The 23,456-nt window shown below is 37.1% G+C and overlaps 1 protein-coding gene across 4 annotated transcripts in view; it reads left to right on the forward strand.

The window, feature by feature from the left end:
* The window catches only part of MAPK8 (mitogen-activated protein kinase 8), a 128,282-nt gene that overhangs the window by 65,012 nt on the left and 39,814 nt on the right, over positions 1 to 23,456 (forward strand). The gene's annotated exons all lie outside the window — the stretch shown is intronic.

Genomic DNA, 23,456 nt, shown 5'->3' on the forward strand with positions numbered 1-23,456 from the left:
GCTACATCACCAGAATTATAGAGGGTTAAGTAGCCTTCGGGCTTACCAAGATAGAGCTTGCAGTGTTGGAAGGGGAAAAAAACCTCCACCAACCCATAACTTCAAACCTCAAACCAAGGCACATCCGTGCATTAACTCTTATGGAGTTCTAAAGACCCCTTTTCATATGGGCAGAGTTATTCTCCCTGGGAACCTACTTTAATGTAGAAGGTTTTGTAGACACAGTTGTCTTGCTTCTCATCCACCTTTCACTTGACATAAGAAAGATATCACCCATTCACAATTCTGCTGAGAATAATATGCCTGAAGTGGTAATTGACTCTTTAAAATTTGTAGGAAAGGTTGAATATTTCCAGTGTGGGAAGACCTATTCTGTAATGCCCAGATTTGGTACAAATAACTTCTCAATTCAAAGAAAAGGGAAAAGGACCTATATGTATAAAAATATTTATAGCAACTCTTTTTGTTGTGGCAATGGTTGAACAAGTTGTGGTATATGATTGCTATAAGAAATGACAAATAGGATGGCTTCATTAAAACCTGGTAGGACTTGTGTAAGCTGATGCAAAGTGAATTGACCAGAATGAGAACTTTGTACACAGTAACAGCAATATTGTAACAATGACCAAGTGTGAAAAACTTAGCTACTCTGATCAAGACAGTTATCTAAGACAGTTCCAAAGGACCCATGATGAAAGATGCTATCCACCTGCAGAGAGAAAACTGATGAACTCTGAGTGTAGTCTGAAGCATACTTTTTTCACCTTCTTTATTTTTCTTTCTTTTTCCTTTTTTTTTTTTTTTTTTTTGGCAATAGGGCTAATATGGAAACATTTGTATGACTTCACATGTGTAATGTCACATTGCTTGCTTTCTCAATGAGTGGGGAAGAGGCTGTAGGGAAAGAATTTGAAATACAAAATATTTTTAAAACCAATGTTAAAAAAAAAATAGGGGCAGCTAGATGGCCCAGTGGATAGAGCACCGGCCCTGGAGTCAGGAGGACCAGATTTCAAATCTGGACTCAGACACGTAACACTCACTAGCTGTGTGACTCTGGGCAAGTCACTTAACCCCAATTGCCTCACCAAAACAAAACAAAAAAAAAGTAGATAAATCTTCTCAAAGTATAGTCAACCACAGCCAATCACTGATCTATAGAATTAAGGGGAATAAATAAATCTAAGTAAACTCTGTTCTTCACTTTATCCAGTATAGAGATAAAGAATATTCATCTATTTTCCAATTTAGTTGCTGTAGCTAACATCTTATTTCCAGGGAACTCTGCTACTCTAGAATCGAGATATTAGCTTAGGAGCCTATTTCCTGATCCCCTTGCCAAGAGTAAGGGATGTCTGGAGATGGAGACAGCTGTTGTCTGTTCTGTGAGAGACATTAACTTATGTATTAGCCCTTTGATAATGACTTGAAGCAGTAGGCAGTATGATCTGCTCAGCTGCCTTACCAAAGTGGACTTTTCTCTTTAGAATCTACACACTGGAAAGATTGAACACTAAGGATTGGGCAGGGGAGGGAGGCGTTGACTTAGGGAAATGGTAAAGTTATTGCTGCTTCTGATAGAGTAATAAGAGGTCTTTGTCTACTTTAGCTGCAGGTGATACACTTAAGCTCGCACACAGACTATCAGTAATTGATTTTGTTAATTTTTTTTCCTTTTTGCTGAGGCAATCAGGGTTAAGTGACTTGCCCAGGGTCACATGAGCTAGTAAGAGTCAAGTGTCTGGGGTCACATTTGAACTCAGTTCCTCCTGACTTCAAGGCCAGAGCTCTATCCACTGTGCCACCCTAGCTGCTTCAATTTTGTTAAATTCCTAAGGGATATTCTATGCAATGTTTTATGCTTCAGAAGAGTGGATTAACTTATTTTCAAAAAAATATTAAGCAATTGGAGGAAGCTCAATATAGTCTTCAGACTTATGTGATCTGTGAGGCAAGGCATCCTATGACTTTTAGCCTTACTTTTCCTCCACTAACACATTGGCATCGCCCAAAACCTTTCTTACTAGGAAAGGATGAGCTGCTAAGAGAAATAGAAGCTTTTCTATTTGAAAACTTTAAAAGAGCAAAAAGAAAGTACATTACAGTAATGGCATCATCCAAAACTCAGGTTTTAGATTACATTAAACTCAAAATGCCAGTCCAATGAAGATAAATTATCAAAAGATCTTTTGAGAATGTTAGTGGGCAGAAAAGTGACTGATGATTTCATTATGAACAAGTCTCTGATGATACATTTAGGGAAAAGTTACTCAAGTTGAAAGGTAGTAAAGCATAGAGGATAGAAAGCCAGCCTCAGTGTTGGGAAGATCTCGATTCCAATGGTACATCTGGCTCACTCTATGTCACCCTGAGCAGGTGACCCTGGGCATCTCAGGCACCTCTGAGACTCCAGGGTACAGATTTGGTGCCATCAGCATTGGTAGAGATAGTTTCATTGGACAGTTCCCAACACCAGTGAAATAAGAGGTCCAGTTAAAGAAAAATCCAAGCTATGATTTTAGGATTAAAGACGCTGATTTATCATGTTTGGCTAAGGAGAGATACTGTAGAGTCATCATAAATTTCTTTGTAAACATCAGCCCAGTGTGATGCTGGAACAAAAACCAACAAAATGCTGACTAGTATAAAAAGATCATAGGAACTAAAACAGAAGCTGTTATTCCATCTTTTCATAAAATTATACTATCGCCATGCTTAGTTACATTATATATCTAAAGCAAAATACAGTAAAATAGACAAAGTTCAAAAAAAGAGATTAAAAAGAATAGACACCTTTGACCATTGAAAAACAGATCAGAAAGATTTGACATCATTTGTTTCAAAAGATGAAGATAGAAAGAGGATGTTATTTAAGTCTGTAATATCAGAAAGATTATGAGTAGAGTGAAGTCTAACTTAATTACCCTATTGTAGTATTCCAGAATTAAGTTTATCTTTAGGAATTTGAGAATGGTGAAATGAAGACAAATATCAGAAAGTAATAATAGATTTATAATAATGAAAATGAGCATAATTCTTTCTTTATATTCCTCGTATTATTTGGTTTATTGTGCTTCTAAGCTTCTTTAAACAAAGTACTTATTAAGTGCCTACTGTATTTATTCTAGACTGGAAATGCAAGTACAGAGAATGAAACAATCCCTAATTACCAGAAGCTTACATTCGAATGGAGGAGACAACAAATTCATACAAAAATATAAAGAGGATAAATACAAAGTTAATGCAAATATATACAGAGTAGTTAATTACAAGGTAGCTTGGGAGGTAGGACACTAGCAGTTAGGGAGATGAGGAAAGACCTCATACAGAAGATCGTGTCTGAGGAACTCTGGTGTGGAACTGAGGAAGTAGCATATCTTAGGCATATGGGACAGTCAATATAAAGGCATGGTGATGGGAGGTGGGGTGTCATGTGCGAAGGACAGAGAGATGGCCAGTATAGTTAGATTACAGAGTTCAAGAAGGGAATTGACATTTAATAAAACTGGAAATATAAATTGGGGCCAGATTGTGTAGGAATAGAATATTCAGAAGCTACATAGAGGAGATCATATGTCATTTTAGAGACAGTAGAAAGTTACTGAAGTTGATTGGGTAGGGGAGTGACAGAGACCAGGAAAATACTTTGGCAGCAATATATATAATCTGGAAAGACTTGAGGTGAGGAGACCAATTAAGAAGTTTTTGCATTAATCCAGCCTTGGGGCAATGAGAACTGGAACTAGTGTGGTCACTGTGCAAGTGGAAAGTAGGGGTCAGATGTGAGAGAAATTGTAATGGTAGAAATGACAAGATTGGGCAACTGATTGGATATCTGTAATGAGGGAGAATGAGAAATCCAAGATATCAAAATTATGAACCTGAGAAGGTTTTGGGGTAGAGGTTCTTAATCTTTTTTTTCTGTCATGTTCCCCTTTGGAAGTTTGGTGACGTCTATGGACCCCTTTTGAGAAGCATGTTTTTAAGTTCATAATTGGTGAAAATTGTAAATTTCATCTAGAAATTAGTGAAAAATAGATATATAGTTTTTAAATTTTCCAAGATCACAGATTCTTATGAAATATATCCATCGACTCCTTAGAGTTAAGAACTCCTGGTTGAGGGGGAAAAATAATGAGTTCAGTTTTTTAGATATGTTGAGTTTAAGATGTCTGGGATTGAAACTCATGGATATATTGGAGTTATATGTATGAATTTCTGAGTCATTCACATAGAGATGAAGGTTAAGTCCATGGCAGTTGATAGGATTTCCAGAAGAAGAGAGAATATAGAGGGACAGACCTATACTTAAGGAAAATTACTTTGGCAACAGGTTGTAGGATGGCCCAGGACCAGAATCTTGGGAAACACCCACAGATAGGGAATGTGAAGTATATGATGATCTACCAAAGAAGACTGAAGAGCAGTTGTACAGGTAAGAGGTAAGTCAGGAGAGATCAGTATCATGTAAACCCGGAAAGGAGAGCATATCCAGGGAGAAACAATGGCCATTTGTATCAAATGAAGCAGATTGGTCAAGAAGGATTAAAACTGACAAAAGACTATCAGCTGTGACAATTAAGAAATTATTGGTAATTTTGGAGAGAGCAATAATAGTTGAGTAATGAGGGTTGGAATCCAGAATTCAAAGTACTTACATAGTCATCTTCCTAAACTTTGTTCTAACGACTTTGGCCACTTATGGAGATACAGTTTTGAGAATGTGTATAGGGTCAGTAGGAGCAGGCGCCAGAATAACAGCTTTATATTGTCTGTCCTTTGTTGCTCCACTTTATAGGTTCCTAGCTGAGAACTTTACCTCATATTTCTCTGAAAAAAATTGAGACCATTTGCCTAAAACTCCCTTTTCTCCCTTCATCATCTCACATCCCTCAGGTGCCTCTCCCTTCCCCCACTATGTCCTCCATCCCTCTCTCACATGAAGAAGTAACCCTTCTTGCCAAGGCAAACATTTCTACATGCATATGTGATCCCATTCTACCCTGTCTTCTTCAATGGATTAACTCTTCTGTCAATCCCAATCTCAGTAAACTTCACTTTCTTCCTGCCTACCAGATGCTTCCTTGCTACCTGCTCCCACATGTGTCTCCCCCAGTTTCAAAAATTCCTCACTTTTCTGATAGTTATCCTAAATCTTGGCTCTCCTTATGGCTAACCTCCTTGATGGCTGTCTACAATCTGGCCTCCTAACTCATCATTCAACTGAAACTGCTTTCCATAGTTACTTTTAATTGCCACGCATAATGTCCTTTTCTCATTCCTCTTCCTTCTTTGACCTCTGTATAGTTTTTGACACTGTTGATCACTCTCTTCTCCTTGATACTATCTTCTCTAAATTTTCATGACATTACTGTCTTCTGGTTCTCTGCCTCCCTCTCTGAACCCTCCTCTGTCTCCCTTACTGGATCTTCATACAGGTCAAGCCTATTAACTGTGGGTGTCCCTTAAGACTCTCTTTTGGGCTTACCTCTCTTCTCCCTCTGCACTATTTCACTTGGTGACCTCATCAGCTCCCATGGATTGAGTTATGATATGTAAGCAGATGATTCTCATATCTAATTATCTGGCCTCTGCTAGCCTCCATTCTTACATATCTGCCTATTGGACATCTTGAAATAGATGTCCCATAGACGTCATAAATTCAGTCTGTCCAAAACTAAACTCATTTCTCCTCTTTGCTCCCTTCCCCCAATTCTTCCCTTCATGCTAACTTCCCTGAAACTGTGGGACACCCGTCATAGTTTCAGTCATCCAGGCTTGAAATCTACATATCATCTTCCATTCCTTACCCTCTCTCACACCCCCTCCCACATCCACTCTCTTTGCCAAATCCTCTTGATTCTACTTCCTTAACATCTCTTGTATATATCCCCTTCTCTCCTCTGATACAGCTACCACTCCATTGAAGGCCCTTGTCAACTCAAACCTGGACTGTTATAATTGCCTACTAGTTAGGCTCCCTTTCTCAGGTCTCTCCCTACTGTAGTCCATCCTCCACTCAACTGTCAAATTATGCTTCCTAAAATGTTGACCTAGCCATGTTTCCCCTATATTTAATAAACATGAACAGTTCTCTATTACTTTAAGGATCGAATACAAAATCCTCTGTTTAGCTTTTAAAGCTCTTCGCAACCTAACCTTCTCCCTTTCTAGTCTTCTGACACTCCCTTCCCCATATTCTTTGACCTAGTGACACTGGCATCTTTGCTGTTGCTTACAACACTCCATCTTCTGACTATATTTTCAGTAGATGTTCTCTATGCCAGGAATTCTCTGTCTCCTCTTCTCTGCTTCCTGGCTTCGTTTAGGTCCCTACTAAAAGACCTATGTTCTTCAAGATGTTCCAGTTCCCCTTTAATGCCAATGCTTTCCCCTTGAGATTATTTCCAATTTATCTTATCTCTATCTTGTTTGGACATAGTCATTTGCATGTTGTCTTCCCCGTTAGACTGTGAACTCCTTGAGAGTGAGGATTATCTTTTGCCTTTCTTTGTATACCCAGCGTTAAATACAGTTCTTGGAAATGTGTCTTGACAACTCGAATATAGTTTAATTTAAAAAAAAATAGTAGGTACTTGAAGACTAAGCCATTGGCGTTATCTTACAAAGGGGAACTTGAAAGTAAGACAAGGATTCTTTGTTTCTGTCTGCTTTGTACTTTTAAATCCAGTTCCCATCCTTTTGGGGGGGATTTGTTAAGGATCTTTCATATTTAGAAAGTTACATTAAATTAAACTGAAATGTTGGGGTTTTTTAAAAATATTTTTGCTGGGTTTTCAAATTGGGAAATAGGACAGCTTATTCGGAAATTAAATAAGTTTTTTTTTCCACTAGACAACAATTATAGCAGAGTGTTTTTCACTGAATCATTTTCTTCTGACACTTCCCTAGCTTTTCTAAAATTTACTTTGTAGTTAAGTCACTGCTGGCTAAGATGAACTGGTGGTAATTATATGTAGGATTAACTAATGTGAATAGAATCACTCTTTAAGGTGCATCTGGGACATCTCTGTTTTACTGAGTTTTGTTTTTGTTTCTTTGTTGTATTAGGAAGTGTTCTGGTGGTAATGGGATACTTTCTACAATTTCTTTTTTTGGACATGGTGACTTAATATTCGTTTAGCTACAGCAGCATTAAGAAATACAATAAAACCCAGGTTATTGGGAACTCTCCAAGAATGAGTTGTTCTGCTTAGCTAAGGGTTAACCCTTTAAGTACATAATACTCATAAGTAGAGCAAATGTTTTTTCTCCTATACATAACTTTGAAAGCACACATGTGCAGAGTAGCGCTATCTTAAACCTTCACACATTATTTATTTTCATCACAGATATCTGCTTCCCCTCCCCATCACTTGGCTTTCTTCACTCTTGCCACATGTCACGTGCTACTGATCTCTACCACTTTCTCCCCGTGTCTTCTCTGTGCTTGTTGCTTTTCCTTTGTAGGCTCTCACCTCAGTAGTCAGTATGTCCTGCCCATACTGACCCCTCTCCAACCATTGTCACTGCTCTCATGCTGTTCTCCAGGCATTGATGGCACACATGATGGTGGTACAAGCAAGATATATATAAGAATAGGTTTATTTAGCTTATTAGGATAAATTGTTGAATAGAATGCAAGGGTATATGTTGACAATCCTGGTGCTGGTTTTGTTTAACTCTAATCCCTTCTTGTTTCTCTTCCTGCTCCCCTTCCCTGTAATCAGTGTGGAAGAAACTTCTAAGGCAGCCCAGTGCCCCTGCTGCAATAGATGGTTTTACATGGGTCAGGAGAGTACTTCCAGATACCTTATGATCAGTGAAAAGCCCTCCTAATAGCATGAAATAAAGAAACTTTTATGTTGTTGCTGCTTCTGTTGCAGGGGCCACTGTCCATCAGCATCTCCCAACCCCCAGTGACTTGTAATCTTTTCTGCTCTTCATGCTGGGGATTCCCCTTTTGAAACTGGATCCACATTGCAGCCTAGGAACTTCCCCCCTTGAAGTGCTAGCTCCTGGGCCTGGCCTTAGCCTTCCACACTTGCCACTGTTATTCTCTGTTCTTGTTTTTTTTTTGGCCTCTTTGACACCTTGTTTCCCGTCCCATCTTCCACATTTTCTTAGAATCTTTTGTTAATTGAGGTGAGCCTTTCATAGATATGAATAGCCATGCTGTTTCATTTTTTCTATGTAATACACCAATGATTCACAGTGTGTTTATCATAAATACTTGTTAAGCATTTATTTAGAGCACTTTGTTAGTCACCAGAGAAGATATAAAATTTAGGTACACATGGTCCCTACTTTCAAAGAGCTTACAGTCTAATTAGATGATAATGATACATATACCCAGCTCCATTCAAAGCAAACTATTGACAGCAGAGAAGCCCTGACTGGGGGGATCGGGGAAGGCTTTCAGAGAAAGTAGCATTTGAGTTGGCCTTTAATGCCCAGGTAGGAATCCAATAGGTAAAAAAGTTCAAGAGAGGTCATTCTAAAAAACGGGAACTAGATTAGCAAAGGCACAGAGGTAGAATATTTTAAGGTTCAGAATGTTTTCCTCCTCAAGGTAATCTTAGTTCAAAACAATTGTTCTTAATCTGAAAGTAGCATCTTTACAATTCTTACCTTGTCCGCCCCGACCAAAAAAAAAAATTACTAAAGGCCTATGGTAATCAAGCGGTAGTTAACCAGTTGACCATAGTGTGATGTGTGATGGGAAGCATTCCTGAACATTTGGGGGGCTGCTTGATTGTTATGTTCTACTTCAGGTGTAAAGGTAAGGATTTGAGAGATGCTAATTTCAGGTTCAGAAATATTCTTTAGAATTTAGGTTCTCTGGAGGGAATAAATGAATGAATGAATGTGATGTCTGATTGACAATACATGGATGATGGAGGTGACGTAAGTGAAATAAAAGGTAATGTTGAGTTTCTAAGCCAGAGTGGTGTGATAGAGTGATTGTGCCATGAACAAAAATGAGAATATTGAAAAAGGGCTAGTTTTCTGAAAAAGGATGAAGAGGTTCATTTTAAATGTATTTAGTTTGAGGAGACATTTAATGTGGAACTATCCAATGGGTATTTCGAGATATAGGGTTAGAATTCTATTTGGTATAGATACAGGTAATTGGCTTATAAGGGGTACAGATTTAGAAGTCATCTTTTTAAGCATCTTACTTGAAGTATTAAAAACATGAGCTCACTTCTGGGTCTTCCTACCAGCAAGATGAAGGACTAGACACTTTCTCCAATCCTGAGGACCTTTTACAAGTAGAAATTATGTACAGGAGATAAAACAGAGAGAGAAAACAAACTGTCTCCAGGGGCAAACGGTAGAGAAGGCTAATCCTTAATTCTAAAGGCTTATTTAACACCTTCTTCCCCAACAGCCACCACATTTTGACAAGGCAGTTCAAGCCAACCCCTCAGGCTTGCAATAGACTTCAGCTGTTCTCTTCTTCCTCTCAGTGAAAGGAAAAGCAAAAAAAAAAAAAAAAAAAAAAACAACCCAGAAGCTTGCTCTGACTAGTATGGCAGCACAGCACTGCCCTGCAGCAGAGCTCAGCCAGAGAACTGAAGAACAGAGGAAACTGGGGCAGGGCACCAGCACTTAGCACAGTGTCTAGAGCATGGTAGGCATTTAATAAATGCTATATGACTGACTGGTGCTGCACTAAGCCTGAAGGAAAGTAGGCTGGCATCCATTTGGGACCATTTTTTGGTAACCTCAGAAGTCACTTGAATAGACAGCAAGGGCATTTTAAACAATCAAGCAGCATTCTAAATGTCCAGAATACTCCCCATCACATGCCACACTGTAGCCAAGTGGTTAAGTACTGCTTGATTGCCATAGGCCTTTACTTTTTTTTTTTTTTTTTTTTTTTTTTTTTTGGTGGGGGGGACAAGGTAAGAATTATAAAGATGCTACTTTCAGGTTAAGAATGTTAATTGCCCAGGGTGGGAAGAGGCTAAGACAGTTTTGAGGTCCAGCCCCTAAGGAAACCAGAGGGAGGAATCAGAAAATGAGCAGTAAAGGTTACCTTGGTTTTCAGATGAAAAAAAACTCAGTTAAAGATTTTGAACATAAGCAAATAAACCAAGAAAGAAGATATTAGTAACAGAATGGAATAGGGTCTCAGAATTGGCTTTAAAGGGTCCAGATAGCTATGAATATTATTGGAAGATAAAGGAAAATTAGTACCTAAAGGCAGAGGACACTGTGGATTCCTAACACCTCATGGAACCACAAGATGTTCTTGAATAATTTAAAACAGAAATAAGAATTGTAATAGCAGAATTTATGGTCTGCACAGAAGAAATAATCAGCCAAAAAAGACAAACTTGTAACTATAGTGTCAAACTTCATGAAAGAAACAAACGAGAATAACTGAATGTTATTGCAAATATAGAAGTGAAGCACAATGTGGAAGAAGAGAAACTAAAAGCAGTAGCTTTAAAATAAAACATCTTACAAGTGAAACATTCTAATCTTAAAGATAAACTGCATGGAAACCACTTAAGGATTATGTATCTCTCTAATGAACACTGTATGTTTCCCAGAAGAATATGACAGTCCCAAAACCTGAACACTGTAATGCGAGAAATAATACAAGAAAACATCCCAGACTATTTGAATACAGAAAGCAAAGTGCCAGTCCAAAATATTCACAGTTTACCTCCAGGGGAAAAAAGTCTTATGGTGCAAACTCAAATACACATCGTGATTAAGTTTAACAATTCCATCTACAAACAAGAAATTCTGTAAGTGATAAAGATATAAAGGAAAGAAAATTTGAATAACACAAGATTATTCTATATCCATGAGAAATCCCAAGAGGGAATGGAATAATGTATTCTGAAGAGCCTGACTATTAGTGACAAAAGATTGTCATCAATAAAAAGAGGCATTCTATACATTCCTACAATGAAAACTAGACCTGAAAAATCTATTTGCTTTTCAAACACCCTAGACAACAGAAATTCAAGAAAGGAAAACAAATATAACAACAAAAGAACAACAGAGAGAACGTTAATATATTTCTCTTTTTTTCCTTAATAGTATTTTATTTTTTTCCAATTACTTGTGAAGATAGTTTTCAGCATTCATTTTCAAAAGATTTTCAGTTCTAAATTTTTCTCCTTCCCTCCCTCCTCCCCAAGACAGCAAGTAATCTGATATAGGTTATACATGTACAATCATGTTAAACATTTCCACATTAGTCATGTTGTGAAAGATGAATTGGGTGGGAAAAAAAATGAAAATAGTATGCTTCAATTTGCATTCAGACTCCATAGTTCTTTCTCTGGACGTGGATAGCATTTTCCATCACGAGTCTTTTGGAATTGTCTTAAATCCTTGCATTGCTGAGAAGAGCCAAGTTTATGAAAGTTAGTTGTTGCACAGTGTGGCTGTTACTGTGTACAGTGTTCTCCTGGTTCTGCTCACTTCACTCAGCATCAGTTGTAAGTCTTTCCAGATTTTTCTGAAGTCTTCCTGTTCATCATTTCTTATAGCACAATAGTATTCCATTACATTCATATACCACAACTTGTTCAGCCATTCCCCAATTGATGGGCATCCCCTCAATTTCCAATTCTTGGCCACCACAAAAAGAGCTGCTATAAATATTTTTGTACACGTGGGTCCTTCTTCCTTTTTTATGATCTCTTTGAGGTACAGACCTAATAATGGTATTGCCGTTTGTTTGATTGCCCTTTGGGCATAGTTCCAAATTGCTCTCCAGAATGGTTGGTTGAATCTGTTCACAACTGCACTAACACTGCATTAGTGTTCCAGTTTTCCCATAACTTCTCTAACATTTATTATTTTCATGTTTTTTCATGTTAACCAATCTGACAAGTGTGATGTGGTACCTCAGAGTTGTTTTAATTTGCATTTCTCTAATCATTAGTGATTTAGAGCATTTTTTTCATATGACTATAGATAGCTTTAATTTCTTCATCTAAAAACAGCCTGTTCATATCTTTTGACCATTAGTTGGGGAAATGTCTTTTTTTCTAAAAGTACACAGGGAGACAAAAAGTAAAAGTAGAAGTCATTTAGAAGAGATGGTGGAGAAGCAGACGTGAAACATCATAGACTAAACCCCATAACACTCTGCCTACATGGGAATCAGTGTTTTGGAGAGGATTAACTTGCAGAATGAGAGGGCACACATAAAATGGGAAAGGGAAGGATGACAGGAGTGAATGTACCTTAACCAAGTCAAAGGATAACATGGAAGGGAAAATAATCTCAGGAAGGAGAGAGCCTACAGGTGAATGGGTGAGAAGATAAAAGAAGGGAGTGAAATGTGAGAAACCTTGTTTTAGTAGTAGGAGGTAGGCCTACTGAAGAACATTCCCATTGGAGAAGAGAATATTCTCTAAGTGGAGATGATGACCTTGCAATAGGTACGTTCTGCAGGATTTTGGTGCTTAGATTTGATCCTTCTAATCCTGCTTCAGAAGAAGGGTACTCGGTTCCTGGGTGTATCTGGTGCCCCAAAGAGTATGAAAGTATGCACTCAGGAAATTTCGTAGTGAATGGGGGGAAATTTATCATGAAGAGGTCAAAGGATAATGATGAACTACACAATCAGGAACATGGAAAGTTCCTGCCATGGGACAATACTTCTCTATTCTGTTCTCTCTACTTCATTTTCCATCAGCAGTTCTGCTTGACTTGGACTCTGAGGGACAACATGTAGCCCCTCCAGTGTAAGCTGATCACGTGAAATCTCATCACCACAAAGGTTTTGATACCCAGTGCCCTCACTGGCCCTCAGTTGCCTCTCCTTTCTGGTTGAAGGGCTGGAGGTGAAGCACTAAACTCTTCCCCAAGCTTTCTTTTATGGAGACCTCGCTGCCTCCATTTCTCAGCAGCAGCTCTGCTTAGACTCCACAACAACATTCTCTCCTCCCTTTTCAGCTTCCTTTTTTGTATTATCTCCCCCATTAGATTGGAAGAAGTTCCTTGTGGGCAGGGACTCTTTTTATTTGTGTCTCCAGCATTTAGTATAGTTCAGGACACTTAGTAGCTGTTTAACATTTTTTTTTTTAATTGTATCTGTCAACTGCAAGAATTCTTATTTCTAAAAATAAGGGGCAACAACAACCCCTCACCCCCCCCACACTACATATGGGAAGGCAGCAGTGATCTGTTAAGACAGAAACTATTTAGAAGAGGGAACTCAAAATAGATACCTTTAGAAGCTTTAATTTATTAAAAAAAAATATAGACACTAAAGAAGGACTAAATAAATATAGTGACTATAAATCAAAGAATAAAATCTAGAATAGGCAGAAAGATGAAGAAGAGTAAGAGCTAAAGAGATTCTCTTTAGAAAAAGGTACAGAAAATGAAATTTAAAAACAAATAAAATACATTGAAAGTGAAGAAAAGAAGGGAATTTTGCTGGACTGCTTAATCTTGAGGGGAGAAAGACGAGGGGATGAATTAGATATCTAGATAAAAGGAAGAAAGAAAAAAGAACTACTAAGTTAAATAAGACTCCAAAACTAGGGAAAGAGGTAACAAATAGGAGGAAGAGGGAGCCAAGGTTGAGGGGAAGAAATCTGGTAGGAGCAGGATTTTTTTTTTTTTTTTTTTTTGTCTAGGCAATGGTGTTAAGTGACTTGCCCAGAGACACAGCTTGTGAGTGTTATGTGTCTGATGCCGAATTTGAATTCAGGTCCTCCTGACTCCAGGGCCGGTGCTGTATCCACTGTACCACCTAGCTGCCCAGGAACAGAATTGCCTTAAAGTAGATTAAGCTAAAATAACTGAAGGGACCAAATATTATCTTACAGAGGAAGAAGGGTAATTTTCAAAAATAGAAACAAATGAAGGAAAATACAAATCTGATTCATAACTTTAAATATGCCTAGGTTGAATAATCCAATAAAATGAATGTGACAGATTGAACAAGAACATAAAAGAAATATACCTAAATAAATATACCTAAAAAACAAACATACATATAAGTGAAGGAGTCAAACAGTGGTACTATGACTCAGTCAAATACAAAAAGGCAGGAATTGCAGTCATATTTTTTGATGAAGCAAAAACAAAAAATCACTATAAAAAGAGATAAACAAGGAAACTACATTATGCTGAAAAACAAATCAATATCCATATTGCTCCAGATGCCTTGGCAACAAAATTCATAAAAGAAAAATTAACTGAATCACAAGAAGACAGATACTAATAAAACATTGGGAAAAACTTCCGGTGTCTCTCACTCAGTTTTGGATTGATCTAACAAAATAATAAACAAAAGAGAAAATATAGAATTGAACAAATTGCTGGAGGAACGAGAGTTAAAAGATTTGTGGAATCTTCTAAATGGGGCTGCTAAAGAATATATGTATTTTTCAACACCAAATGGAGCTTTTTCCAAAAATTGAACATGTATTAGGGCACGGAGGTATTGCAAACAAATTTTAAGGAATAGAAATCATAAACACATTCTTTAAATTCAAGAGGCAGTAATAGAAAGAGAAGTCCTATTCCAAATATCTACAAAATACATAAAATATATGGAGCTCATCCTGTCAAATCGTACAAAATACTCATAGATTCAGTTATAAAGTGCTCCTTAAAGAGATAAAGAACAGCTTAACTGGGGGTATGTTCTGTGCTTGTGACTGGATTGTGCCAATATAATAAAAATGACAATCCTGCCAAAGTTTTTTATAATTTTGATGCTGTACCAATCACATTATTAAAAAGAATTTTTATAAAACTTGATGAAATAATAACATTAACTTAGAAATATTACGTGTCTGAAATATCAAAGGAAATAGAAGAGAAAGGGACAAATAGCACTTCTAGACTTAATATATCATGAAGTAGCAGTCATCATTCAAAAGCATTTGATGTTGATTTAAAAATAGAACGATAAGTCAATGGAACAGACTAAGCAAGGGAGAATCAGAAACAGTACAAGTCACCTCAATGTCTAATAAACCAGAAAACGTTAATTACTTAGGAAAAAATTTCCTATTTGATAAAAACTGCTAGGAAAACTGGAAAACAGTCTTACAGAAACTAGGCTTAGATCAGTACCTTATGCCATATTCTGCAATACATTATGATACTTTAAGAGATGACAAATACAGAGAAACATGGAAAAAATGCACATGAACTAATGCTGAGTAAAGTAAGCAGAGCCAAAAACAATATAGACAATAAAAATAGTGTAACCTGAAAGAATACCTGTACAATGATAAAAGCAAATGTCACAAAATTATAAAGAACAAACAGGGATCCAAAGAAAAGATACGAGAAAACATCCACCTCCATACCCCTTGCAGTGGGAGGTCTGCAAGTATGATATATTGCATGCATTTCCTTTTAAAATATTGTTCAGTTACACTGATTTTTTTTCATTTTCCTTTTTTATCTTTAAAAGTATATTATTTGTTATATCAAAGAGATACTGGGGTAAACTTTGGTGATGTAAAAGAAATACATCAAGAAGACTTGAACATGTTCACTGTTAGCAAGATAAAGAAGAACCAGTGGAGACACATAGCAGTAGGCAGCAACACAATCGTATCTCACCTCAGAAACCAAAGACATGAGAATTTTTTTTGAAAAATAGATAGTCAACAATATTAAATACTGTCAAAGAATTAAGGAGAATGAGGAAAGAAAAGACCCTTCGAATTGGCAAAGAACTTTTGACTTTAGATATATAGGGTTTGGATTTACAGTGCCAGCACTTGGGTACAAAAAGCAGAGAAGGCTAAGAACAATGAGAATATATCTGTTTTTCTCTCTCTCTCTTTTGCACACGTGCACACGCTCCAGCCAGTGGGATAATCATATTCAGGTTTTCATCTCCAGTCTTATAGCTCCATCCACTTCTTGGATATTTCTATCTGCATTATTCATTTGCTTTCTAGAATAGAAAAAGCACTGACATAGAATCTGATTTGTAGCTTATTAGAGCTTATTTAATTTAAACCATACCTGAATAATCCCTCTACATCATATCTGACAAGTCATGCTCTAACTTTTGCTTGAAGACCTCTAAGCAGAAGGAATCCAGCCCATTCTACTGATGGATAGCCCTGATTATTATAAAATTTATCCTTGTCTCAAGCTTTAGTTTTCCTCTGTGCTACATTGTTCTTAGTTTTGCTTTTGGGGACCAAATAGATAAGTTGAGCCTCATTTCCACATGACATTGTCTTGATGAGTTATCATCTCATCTCCCCTCAACCCGTGCACATACCCATACTCTTATTCTTTCTCTGTCCCTCCCTGACATTCTCCTATTAATCTACCAATGCCCTTCCTAAAATGTAGCTTCTGTATGAGGACAGAGTATAGCAGGGCTGTTACATCCCTAATACAGACATTATACCTCTTAATTGAAATATAGTAGTTTGGGGTCTTTTTGGGGGGGAGTTGTTTGTTTTTTGATCTGCATTGTGTGTGTGTGTGTGTGTGTGTATTTATGTTATATATATACACATATATGTTATTGATTCATAACTGACCTTGCTATTAACTTCAGCTGGAATAGGTTAGAATTTCAGTGTTGAATGTGACTTTAGGTACTACCTAATTCAGCCGTACCTGAAAAAGCAACTTACCTGTACCATAGATAACCAAAGGTCATCTTTACTTGAAGGCCCCAAAGAGATGGGGCACCCACTACCTCCTGAGGCAGCCCTTTCCAACTTTATATTGCTTTAATTGGGAGAACTTTTTTCCACCTTAAATATAAGCTAAATTTGTCATCCATTATTCTTAGCGATGCCTTGTGGGGACAAGTAAAACAAGCCTGATTCTTTTCCAAATGACAGTCACTTATGACTTCTCCAGAAATATTAATTTTTATGGTCAGATCATGTCAATGCAATAAAAATAACAATGCTACCTAAATTAATTTACACATTCAGTGCCATGCCAAACAAACTACCAAAGAATTGGGTTACTGTTGATCAGTGGAACATAATAGGTGCAGAAGACCCAGAAGCAGTTGAACGTGGTAGCTTAGGTTCATTTAACACAACAATACAGTTTTGTTTTGTTTTGCTTTATTTTAAGATTTATTGTTTATTTTTAACAATACCAGCACTGCCCTTGCTTGCCGATTCTCTTCTGTTTTTCAGTGTTTTATTGACACTCTTTTCTTTGTTGTCTTCTTTTGGTGGGCGAGGATATACAACTATCATTGTCATCACCCTTTTCCCTCTTTCTTTAATTTTTGGAATGTATGCCTAGTATTCATATCAGAGGTAATATACTGAAATAGAGTGCTAGACTTGGAGTCAGGAAGATCCACATGCAAGTCTTACCTCAGACATTAGCTGTGTGACCCTGCGTGACCTCAGAGTGAGACATTCTTCCAGCCTAAGACAAATTAGGAGGTCAAAAAGAGAGATCTATGACGTAGGGGTAGAGCCTGGCCTGAAGCCCACATGGATGAATCACCCACCAATGGTGGGACTAGATGGTGGCAACAAAAGCAGCAGCAGCTTCAGGAGTTAGTTCTCAAGCCAAAAGAGACAGTAAGGGGAACTGACAACTGGTCAGAAAGAGATTACAGGGGACTGATGTGCTGGCACTGAAAATCTGGAAAATCAAAGGAGAGATTAATAAAATTGGAAGTAAGAGAACAGTTGAATTAATAAATAAAACTAGGAGTTTATGAAAGAAAAAACCAATAAAATAAATAAACCATTGGTTAATTTTATTTAAAAAAAGAGAAAGAAAACCAAATTATCATTATTAAAAATGAAAAGGATGGGTATACCACCAATAAAGATGAAATTAAGACAATTGTTAGGAGTTCTTTTGTTCAGTTATATGCCAGTAAAACTGACAATCAGAGTGTAATGGATGAGTACTTACAGAAATATAAGCCATCCAGCTTGACAGAAGAGGAAACAGAAGTTCTTAAATAACCAAGTCATAGAAAAATTAATTGAACAAGCCATAAATGAGCTCCCTAAGAAAAATTTCCAGGACCAGATGGATTCACAAGTAAATTCTGCCTACTATTTAAGGAACACTTAATCCCAATACTGTATAAACTATTGGGAAAAAAATCAATAAAGAAGGAGTCCTACCAAATTCTTTTTATGACACAAATATGATTTTGATACCTAATGCAGGGAGAGGAAAAAAACAGAAAAAGAAAGCTCGTAGACCAATTTCTTTAACGAATATCAATGCAGATATTTTAAATAAAGTACTGGCAAGGAGATTATTAACAGTATATCAGTCACAAAGATCATACACTGTGACCAGGTAGGGTTTATACCAGGAATGCAGGTCTGGTTCAGTATTAGGAAAACTATTAGCATAATTGACCATATCAGTAACAAAACCAATAGAAATCAAATGATTATATCAATAGATGCAGGGGAGGAGGGCTGCTAGGTAGCACAGTGGATAGAGCACCGGCCCTGGATTCAGAAGGACCTGAGTTCAAATCCAGCCTCAGACACTTACTAGCTGTGTGACCCTGGGCAAATCACTTAACCCCCATTGCCCAACCAAAAACAAAAACAAAAACAAAAAAAAAATAGATGCAGGAAAAGTCTTTTGAAAAATATACAATACTCATTCCTGTTAAAAACGCTAGAACATAAAGCATAGGAACCAACGGAGCCTTTCTTAAAATGGTAAGTAGTGTCTATCTAATACCAAGAGCAATCAATATTTGTAGTGGGGATAAACTTGAAACCTGCCCTGTGAGATCAAGGATGAAACAAGGATGTCCATTATCATCACTATTATACAATATTGCGCTAGAAATGCGAACTTTAACAGTAAGACCAAAAAGGAATAAAAATAGGCAATGAGAAAACAAAACTATCACTCTTTGCAAATGATATGATGGTATCCTTAGAGAATGAACTAAAAAACTAGGTGAAACAATTAACAACGGTAGCAAAATTGAAGGTTATAAAAGAAGCCCACATAAATCATCAGCATTTCTGTATACTGCCAACAGAACAGCAAGAGGTAGAGAAATTCCATTTAAAATGACTACAGACAATACAATATATTTGAGAGTCTGCCTACCAAGACAAACCCAGAGACTATATGAACACAATTACTAAACACTTCACACAAATAAAGTCAAATCTAAACAATTGGAGAAATATTAACTGCTCATGGGTAGGCCAAGCAAATATAATAAAAATGACAATTCTACCTCAGTTAATTTACTTATTTAGTTCCTTACCAATCATGCTACCAAAGCATTATTTTGTAGAGTTAGAAAAATCATAACAAAATTCATCTGGAAGAACAAAAGATCAAGAATAGCAAGGGAATCAATGGAAATGAAAACATGAAGGAAGGCAGCCTAGCAGTACCTGGCAGTGACAATGTTACAAAGTAGTAATTATCAAAATAATCTGGTAGTGGCTAAAAAATAGAGTGGAATAGATTAAGTACACAGTATATAGTAGTAAATGACCACCACTTTATATCTATAGTTTTAATCTAGCATTTGATAAACCCAGAGATCCAGCTTTTGGGATAAGAACTCACTGTTGTTCAAAAATTGCTGAGAAAACTGGAAAGCGTTTTGGCAAAAACTAGGCATAGACCAATGTCTCACACCGTATACCAAAATAAGATCAAAATGGATAAATGGTTTCGACATTTTGTCTCATGATACGATAATAAATGATTTAGACACAAAGGGTGATATCATAAGTAAGTTAGGAGAGCACAGAAAAATGTACCTGTCAGATATGGATAAGGGAAGAGTTTATGACCAGTAAGAAGGTGGAGGATCATAGTAAATAAAATGGATAATGTTGATTACATGAAATTAAAAAGTTTTTGCACACACAAAACTAATATAGCCAAAAATAAAGAGGAAAACAGGAAATCGTGGGAAAAAATTACAGCAAATGTCTCTGACAAAGGCCCATTTATTTAAATTTATGTAAGTAGGAGCTATTCCCTAGTTGATAAATGGTCAAAGGATATTAACAGTCAGTTTTCAGAAAAAGAAATCAGGGGCACCTAGGTGGCGCAGTGGATAGAGCTCTGGCTCTATCTGAGTCCGATATTTCTGAGTCTGGAGGACCTGAGTTTAAATCTGGCCTCAGACACTTGACACTTCAGTATCTGTGTGACCATGGGCAAGTCACTTAGCCCCCATTGCCTCACCAAAAAGCAAAAAAACAAAAACAAAAAAAAAACAGAGCTACCAGTAGTCACACAAAAGTGCTCTAAGTCACTATTGGTTAGAGAAATGAAAATTAAAACAACACTTGAGGTTCCACCTCCTGCCTAAAAGATTGTCTAACATGACAGAAAAGGAAAATAATATCTTGGAGGGTATGTGGAAAAATAGGAACACTGATACAATGTTGGTGGAGTTGTGAACTAGTCCAACCCTTCTGCGGAACAATTTGGAATTAAATATCATTAATTTCTTCAACTCTTCCTAACATAGTATGAATTCATATTCCTCCACCATCTTGGTTACCTTCGCCTATATGTTTTCCAGCTTATCTCTATCCTTCCAGGATCTCCCACTGTGAATGAATGAGTACAGTGTTCCAGTTATGTTCTTACAAGGGAGGAGTGCCATAGGACAACCTCTTCCTTATTCCTGGACATGGTACATCTCTTAATGTCCCCTAAGATGATGGAATATTTTGAATACCATACTACGTTGTTGATTTTTGCATTCCTACAAAACCTCTGGATATTTTTCAGATGTCTGTGATCTTGTATTCATAATGTTGATTCTTTTTTTAAAATCTCATGTGTAAAACTACATTTATCCTATTAAATTTTTACTTTCTTTGATTCATCCCAGTATTCCAGGCTGTCACAAACTTTGGGAAGGCTTCCATTCTGATGTAGTGTGCTGCATATCCCTTCCAGATTTTAATACCATATGCAGATCTGATAAGCTGCTTTCTGTCCTTTAAGTCAATGATAAAATGTTAGCACAGGCCAAGTATATCTTCTTGGAGCACTTCAGGAAACCTTATTCAAAAGTTAACATTGAATCATTAATGACTAGTCCTTCATTCTAATTTAGCTGGTTCTTAATCTTCCTAATTATGTCATCTTTCCTGTCTCTACATTTTTTTAAACAAGAATAACATGGTAGACTTTGTCAAATGCTTTGCTAAAATGTTAAAAAAAAATTGATTATATTTTCCCTGTAACACATATGTACAGAACAAGGCAAATAATAAATATGATGGTGGTGGTATGATGATGAAAAATGTTTATTTAGAATGTAGTGCTTTCATTTAATTTCAATTTCATAGTAAAATGCTTTACAAACATTTCATTTTATTCTCACAACTCTGAGAAGTAGGTGTTATTCAGTCACTAAGGCAATTCTAGTATCCAATCAATTAACAACAATATGAAAAAATGTTCCAAATTACTAATAATTAGAGAAATGCAAATTCAAGCCACTGATACTACCTTACACCTGGCGAAGAATTCAAAAAGGGAAATGACAGTGGTTAAAGGGGCTATAGGAAGAATAGCAACTGAATATACTATTGGTTGAGTTAGGAAGAGTTGGATTCTGGAAAGTAATTTGGAACTATACCCAGAAAAGTCATTAAATTTTACATCTCTTTGATCCAGCCATACCATTCATTACTGGTCCTGTACCCCAAAGAGACAAAGTAAGAGGAAAAAACAAAATACTTACAGTGTCTTCTTTGATATTGTTTAAAAAAAAAAACTGGAAATTAAGTTGCAGTCTGTCAATTGGGGAATGGCAGAACAAATTATGGCATGTGAAATAATGGAATATTATTACTCTGTTGTCTCTTCCGTTAGAATGTGAACTCCTTGAGGGCAGGTACTATTTTTGCCTTTCTGTCAATCCCCAGAACCTGGCACAGTGCTTGGCACATAATAAATGCTTAATAAATTCTTGTTGGTTGGATTAAATGGCAAAATGGACAGTTGCAGGAAAACCTGGGAAGATTTTTATGAATAAGTACAGAATACAACCAGGATACCGCAACCAGTAATTGTAGAGAAAAACAACTGAGAAAGGTTTAAGGACTTAGATCATTGCATTGACAAATCACTATTTCAGAGGACTATATAGAAAAAAAAAACTATATACAGGATAAAGAAAAAATAAGGGAGGAGGGATGATACTAAGATTAGGAGGGATTAGGAAAGACTTCCTGTTAAAGTTGGGACTTAGAGATTCAACTTCTGGAAGCCAAGATGGCAGAAGAAGTAAGATGAAGATTAAGAAGTAAGTTTCTCTCTCCCCTATTGACCTCTAAAAACCCAGAAAATATTGCCCCAGGAAAAACCCTGGAACAGCTGAGCCAGCAGAAAGATCGGACGTAGCAGTCTTTTAATCCAGGAAGTTTAGGGGAGTAACGGGAAAGGTCCCTCTTGTTCTGGTGGAAGGAGGGCAGTACAGGACAGGAGATGTCCCAGCAAGCCAGTGGCAAGCCCCATCTTAGCAAACCAGCAAGAGATCCTGAGTCCCAATGTGGTGGAGCAGGCAAGCGCCAACACCAGGACCCGAGTACCTTGGCACAGATAGGAGAACCGACAGACTCCAGGAGTCAACCCTCCTTGTGCTTCAGCACAACTCTAGGAAGGCAGGCGTTCTTCAACAGCCAAACTTTCTGGAGCTTCAGAGCAGCCGTCTTCCAGGGGCCAGACCCTCCCACCTCTGCTGACCCCAGCTCAGCTGCCGGAACCCCACAGCCTCCAACTTCGAGCACCTAAGGCCCTAGCACACAAAGCCTGCCAGGTCCCTGACCCCCCAGCACAGGAAGCTTGAGGCTCCAGCAGAAGAGCTCAGCTTTAAAAGCCAGGAAATAGGCAAACATCATGAGCAAAAAGCAGAAATGGACAGTGACCATAGATTCTTACTATGGGGACAGGGAAGATGAAAACACAAATTCAGAAGAGGACAACATCGTCATTATACCTACATCTGAAACCTCCTCAAGCCCAAAAAAACTTTGAAAGAGCTCAAGAAGGATTTTAAAAGTCAAATAAGAGAGGTAGAAGAAAAATTGGGAAAAGAAATGAAAGGTATGCAAGAGAGAGTCAATAGCTGGAAAAGGGAGGACAAGAATTGACTGTAGAAAACAAGTCCTTAAAAAATACAGCTGACCAAATGGAAAAAAGCACATTGAAGAAAACAGCTCCTTAAAAAGTAGAATTGGCCAAATGGAAAAGGAGGCACAAAAACTCACTGAGGAGAAGAACTCCCTTAAAAAGTAAAATTGGCCAAATGGAAAAGGAGGTACAAAAGCTAATTGAAGAAAATAATTCATTAAAAATTAGAACTGAGCAACTGGAAGCTAATGACTTTATGAGACATCAAGAATCAGTGAAACAAAATCAAAAGAATGAAAAAAATAGAAGAAAATGTAAAAATACCTCATTGGAAAAACAACTGACCTGGAAAATAGATCCAGGAGAGATAATTTAAGACTTATTGG

This window comes from Vombatus ursinus, unplaced genomic scaffold, assembly GCF_900497805.2.
Source record: "Vombatus ursinus unplaced genomic scaffold, bare-nosed wombat genome assembly UNPS02000749.1, whole genome shotgun sequence".
Lineage (NCBI taxonomy): Eukaryota > Metazoa > Chordata > Mammalia > Diprotodontia > Vombatidae > Vombatus > Vombatus ursinus.